The sequence below is a fragment of the Nymphalis io genome, chromosome 10 (genome assembly GCF_905147045.1).
Source record: "Nymphalis io chromosome 10, ilAglIoxx1.1, whole genome shotgun sequence".
Taxonomy (NCBI): Eukaryota; Metazoa; Arthropoda; class Insecta; order Lepidoptera; family Nymphalidae; genus Nymphalis; species Nymphalis io.
In genome coordinates, this window is record NC_065897.1 from 5,644,128 (window position 1) to 5,650,913 (window position 6,786).

A 6,786-nucleotide genomic window follows, 5' to 3' on the forward strand; every position below is an offset into this window, starting at 1 on the left:
CTGTCTGTCTGTCTGATTGCATAAATTGACAGAAATATAAGGATGATTTTAAAAGATGTCGGAAAAAATCATGTCAACTTACTGGCATGCACTATTGTAACCAATAAGGTTATAAGTATTACGATATAAATGTTTTATGTCCATCGTTTTATTTGTGCGAAGCCGGAATGAGTAATTAGTGTATATATTTAATAATATTTTACCGTCAATGATAAATTTTACTATTGATGATAAGATTTCAACAGAAATTTAATAGTTGGTTTAATGTGTTTGGTTTATTTCATTAAGGTATAACTTAGATAAAATTGAGATTTTGCACACAATTTTGATCTTTGTGACAATATAATCTTTAGCCTATTCCAACCAAAAGAGGAGCAATTACAAAAAAAAAAAACAATTTTTACATTGAATTGACACGATATAATTACTCAAGATCTTGTATAATCTATTGTTTTCATTGTGGATTCGCAAAAAATGTCGTCTTAAATGTCTGCAAATTTGCTATCGAAACTTTCGAACTAAAATCAAAGATATAAGTTAAGTGCTGTATTTTAAATAAAGATATAATAATCAGGAATTGTTTGTAATACACATTATAGCAGAACTATTATCAAATCGCTTGGAATACGTTAATATAAGGTTCGTTTATCTTTACTCCTTCGATTGGCTATACCTATGTAGGTAGAATAAAGAAACAATCAGTCTTTTTCAGTTACAATTAACCAAATAAGGCTTTTATATAATTTAATGTTTTAATATAACCCGTTAATACTGTTATAAAATAAGTAAAATTTACAGATTATCTACATACATTTTATTGCAGAAACTCATAATTAAAAATAAATTATATTAATTTTTCACATCCGGTCCTTTTATTTTATGTTTATTTATATTTATCGTCTCATTATTATCTATCTTATATCTTTTTACAGCAACGCGCTTTATTAGTTGAAATTATTTATTAGTCTTCTAGATATGTTTTTTTTTAAAGTTATCATATATAAAGTAACAGTATGTGAATGTCTTACTGTTTTATAGCTTATTCCACTACACTCTTCTAACGCAAAACACTGATTGTTTTCCTTCACCACCGAGCAAGAGATGAATTATAAACACAAATTAAGCACATGATCATCGGTTGTTTCTCAATTAAGACTCAGGCATTCTAACCAATGGACCGTCTCGGCTCTCAGCTTTATATGTATAAAGATAATATTGAAGTCTTTAATAAGCAAATAAAAATCATAACAATAGTTACCCACTGTGCAAATTATGACCTTGTGGAGTGGTAGCAAGAATTAAAAATTCAAATTTTCTGGCCAAAAATGAACCAGCCTAGTCTTGTCACAAATGGAGGCATATTCAAATAAAAAAACAGTTAATAGTTATGAGCAAAATTTAAGAGAAGTAGGTAGCTATTAGATTATTATGAGCGAAATAGTGCTAGCGATTTGTCACATAGCACGATCGCGCGTGTGTCTTATCACGATCTTTCTAGGAGCTATCTTATCTATAACTTAGGTACTAACGGCGGAGATTTACTCACAGTTTTATAAATAAGATGTCTGAGACTAATCGAATGGACGCTGGAAGTTGAATTACACGAAGAAGAATAATTCAGGGATTTTTTGTTAACCTGTTTAAATTACAGGCTCATAGATAATTAAATACATGAGACTTAATAGCTTAAATTCGCAGGTTCGATCCTGATCTAATTCTTAGAAGATATTTTTTAGATCAACATGAGTTTTCAAATAAAAATAATATATTTTCCGCACGAAATGTGAACAATTGTACAGATTGACAAGAATATGAAATAAATGTTCGCGCAATAATCGATTCTATCATAAAGTATACTATATTATATTACAAGTATTAACCTACTCATATGAATTGCCCTCAAACCAGATAACAATATTTGAACAAACTATGTACTTAATCGTACGTTAGGATGCCTATGCTATGTGTTAAACTCAACGCTACGACCAACGCGTATATTATTTAGAATAATTTAATATTTAAGTTAAGTTGATTATAAATTTTGTTTCAATGTATTTAATTTCGTGATATGTTTTTTTTTACAACATTAAAATGATTAGACTTTGGTATAAATAGCGATGTATTTACAATGACGATCATAATTATTGTTGAACTTGGGCAGGGCGGTTACTCTGCCTGTTTAATAAATATTGTTTATAACCACACAACACTTCTTTCGCTATCCTGGCCCACCTTCTGTTCATATGCTAAATTTCATTATATGTAATAAAATTTTCCAATTATTACTATAATATAATAAGTGAAGTTTATAAGGAGATTAATGTCGATACGTTCTAAATCCAAATTGATTTCGATGTGGTACTAAATAGGTCATTTGACCTAATATGACCCTTTTAACTTGAAATGAACAACAATAATCCGTTTCATACGCCCACATTCGTCGATAGTTACTTAAATGACAATAAACCTATATTAGATCTAAAATCGTTCCATCGGAATATTTCAAATATATGAGGTTTTAAATATATGTACTTTGTATTGATATGTATGTAGATTGTAGATATACCTATCCTTAAATAGACAGATTATTGGCGACGTAAAGGTCACAAACACATAGAGATAGCAGCACTGAGTGCTTTCTATCGACTGTATCACGGCGAGTGCTCTGAGGAATTATTCTCTCTAATTCCTGCTTCCCCCTTCCTTCTTAAGTCCACGCGAGCTGGTTCTCGATGTCACCGCATAACTGTGACATCAATTCCATCGCGAACAAAGAAATTTGGCAACTCCTTTCTTTGTCGCATTTCCAAAAAATGGAATTCCTTACCAGCTCACGTGTTCCTCTTACAACCCGGGTTCCTTCAAACGAGGCGTGAAGAGGCATCTTGCGGGCCGGCAAGGCGAAGGCTGCTAGTGCAGAACGTTTTTCCCGTCTGTACTGGCCGTCGTCGCGTTTGGACTCTACTACCACTTACCATCAGGTGGAGTAGAGTCACTTGCCCGCCCGGCGAATATATAAAAAAAAAAGATTAGACAGTCGCTCCGGGTCCCACTTGGCACAAAGGTTGTCCATTGCCATACAGCGCGGAAATGCGGCCTGCATTATGGGCAGCTTTGCGTCGGGTGGGAATCGGGAGGGACTATTTTAAATTTGACTAAAATAATAAAAATCCTTAAATTCTCTATTGATAATTTAATATAATCCAGCATCCTTTGTTTTAATTTGATTAATTAATTATTAAAATATCGTTCGACCTCAAACCAAAACAGATAAGATAATCTGAAGATTGATTGCCTTATGGGTTCCTTATGAATATTGTAAGTCTAATATGTAGATGTTATGTATTATTATTAACTAATAAAAACAAATAAATATTAGGTCCTTGCATATGAAATTAGCGTTTTGTCGTACTGACCACTTTGATCTGAAATATCTCCTCTTTGGTTAAGACTTCCAAATTCAAATTTATAAATTCCTGCTTATGAATTAGGAAGAATGAATTATGCGTATTGCTGGTACATTTGAGTTTTGAAAACAGTCATTCATTTGTTTTTTCCTTATTATTTTTTTCTTTGGCGTTGCTTATTACCGCACAATGGAAAACATGAAATATCGGTATATTTACGGGTACGAGTTCTACCGTGGCATCAGTACTGTAGAAACAGCTCGAAGGATTAATCATGTGTGCGGCGCTGGTGTCGCAAAAAAAGCACGGTACGTTTTTGATTTCAACGTTTTCGTTCTGGAAATTTCGACCTTCAGAACCAATCCAGTGGACGGCCGGAGACCAAAGTGGAAAATGAAGAATTAAAGGCTATTGTGGAAGCGGATCCATCACAAAGCACTTCAGAGATAGCTGCAGGCTTCGGGGTACGTGATAAAACTGTATTAATCCACTTGAAGCAAATCGGGAAATTAAAAAAACTTGAACGATGGGTCCTCAGAACTTGAGCGAATCGAACTTGCAAACACGCGTCGACTGCTGTGTTACTTTGCTCAACCGACACAATAATGAAGGGATTCGAATCATTACTTGTGATAAAAAGTGTATACTGTACGATAATCGGAAGCGCTCGTCGCAATGGCTGAACCCTGGAGACCCAGCCAAATCCTGTCCTAAACGAAAATTGACTTAGAAAAAGTTACTTGTGAGTGTTTGGTGGACTAGCGCCGGTATCGTTTACTACAGCTTTCTAAAATCTGGCCAAACGATTACGGAAGATATCTTCTGTCAGCAACTGCAAACCATGAAGGAAGAACTAGCTGCTAAAGAACCGATATTGGTTAATCGCTCTAGGCCACTGCTGCTTCACGTCAACGCAAGACCACACACTGCACAACAAACAACCACTAAGCTAGATGAGTTACAATTGGAATGTCTGGGACATCCACCGTACTCCCCGGACCTAGCTCCAAAAGATTACCATTTTTTCCGGAATTTGGACAACTTCTTACAAGGAAAAAAATTGAACTCAGATGCGGCAGTCCAAACCGCCTTCAAAGAGTTTATTGATTCTCACCCCCCTGGGTTTTTTAGTAAAAGGATCAATGAACTACCTATGAGATATATATATTTTATAAAGAAAAAAGACTTTATATTCCTCCCGTACAAAACGCCAATTTCATATGTAAGGCCCTAGTATTAGGTAATGAAACAACACTTTAAGCAAATTGTATTCAAATAGATAACAGAAGCTAAGTAATTAAACAGAATAAAAAATATTGAAAGATAATAATAATGACATTAATAATACCAGCCATTGTGCTGAAGAAGTGCGCGGCGGAGCTGTCTCCTGTGTTAACGCGCCTGTTCCAATTTTCTCTCTCTTCGGGATGTGTGCCGGAGGCTTGGAGAAGAGCTAATGTGCAAGCGGTTCCCAAAAAAGGGAATCGGTCTGACCCGGCAAATTATCGACCAATAGCTATCACCTCAGTACTTTGTAAGGTGATGGAACGGATTCTAAACAACCAACTGATCCATTACCTAGAAGATCACTGTCTAATTAATGATCGTCAGTACGGGTTTCGACCAAAACGGTCCACAGGTGATCTTCTAGCGTACGTAACACACCTCTGGGGTGAAGCTATCGACAAGCATGGAGAATCGTTGGCTGTCAGCCTCGATATCTCCAAGGCTTTCGACAGGGTCTGACACAGAAGTCTTCTCTCCAAGCTACCGGCATATGGTCTGCCTGCTCAGCTATGCACCTGGATTGCCAGCTTCCTACACTAGCGTAGCCTTCGTGTTTTAGTAGATGGTTGCGCTTCACAATTCTATGTAGTGAATGCTGGGGTCCCCCAGGGATCTGTGCTATCTCCCACGCTCTTTCTTTTGCATATCAATGATATGCTCACTCTTGGGAACATACATTGCTATGCAGATGATAGTACAGTGCATGGTGGATACCACGGACGCGCAGTGGCTGGGTGGGCGAAAACTGAGGAGAGGCGGGAGAATCTTGTCATTGAACTCGATAGGACGTTAGAGCTCATCGCCAAATGGGGTTCTGATAATCTTGTTGAGTTTAATGCCAAGAAAACACAGGTATGCGCTCTCACAGCGAAAAAGTCACCATTTTACCCTCATTCCTCCCTCTGTGGCACACCACTGATGATACAAAGCAAAATCGCCATGCTGGGGATGGACGTTTGCTGCGACCTTAGTCCAAGGGATTACATCGAGGCTATTATAAAAACAGCTTCACGGAAACTCGGAGTTCTGAACAAGGTGCGGCGTTTTTTCACGCCACAACAACTGTGCCTGTTATACAAAACACAGGTACGGTCTTGCGTTGAATATTGCTTGCACCTTTGGGATGGCTTCGCTAAGTACCTACTGGAGGCATTGGATCGGTTGCAGCGACGTGCAGTACGCATTATTAGCGACGTAAAGGTCACAAACACCCTTGAACCTTTACAATTGCGTCGCGAGATAGCAGTACTGAGCGCTTTTTATCGACTGTATCACGGCGAGTGCTCTGAGGAATTATACTCTCTAATTCCTGCTTCCCCCTTCCTTCTTAAGTCCACGCGAGCTGGTTCTCGATGTCATCGCCTAACTGTGACATCAATTCCATCGCGCACAAAGAAATTTGGCAACTCCTTTCTTTGTCGCACTACCAAAAAATGGAATTCCTTACCAGCTCACGTGTTCCCCTCCTCTTACAACCCGGGTTCCTTCAAACGAGGCGTGAAGAGGCATCTTGCGGGCCGGCAAGGCGGGGACGGCTAGTACAGAACATTCTTCCCGACTGTACTGGCCGTCGTCGCGTTTGGACTCTACTACCACTTACCATCAGGTGGAGTAGAGTCATTTGCCATCCCGGGGCATATAAAAAAAAATATATCACGTTGGAAAAACACTTTAAAAAAACTTAAAAAAAAAACAAAGACACGTTTTTTATTTATCCACAAAAATCACTAATACTTAAAATGAACTCAATTAAAATATTTTGAAAATAAAATTTGCAACACCTACTAATTGTAATATATGATTTCTTCAATGCCTGGTGTTACAAGGCAATTACAGGTATTTTTTATTAATATCTGGGAATAATGTGCATTATATACAAATTTATTAAACATATATCGAACTGCGAAGTAACCGTCTATGTAATAATCGTTATTTAATCGGCCACAAAATTACGCATACCTTCTCATTTGGAGAGAAAAAAAAAAGAAAACCTTCTCCTTAAAAGGAAGAGGAGGCCTTAGCCCAGCAGTGGGACATTAACAGGCTGTTACTCTTCTCATTTGATCTTAATAACAAAATCAGTGGTCGTTTG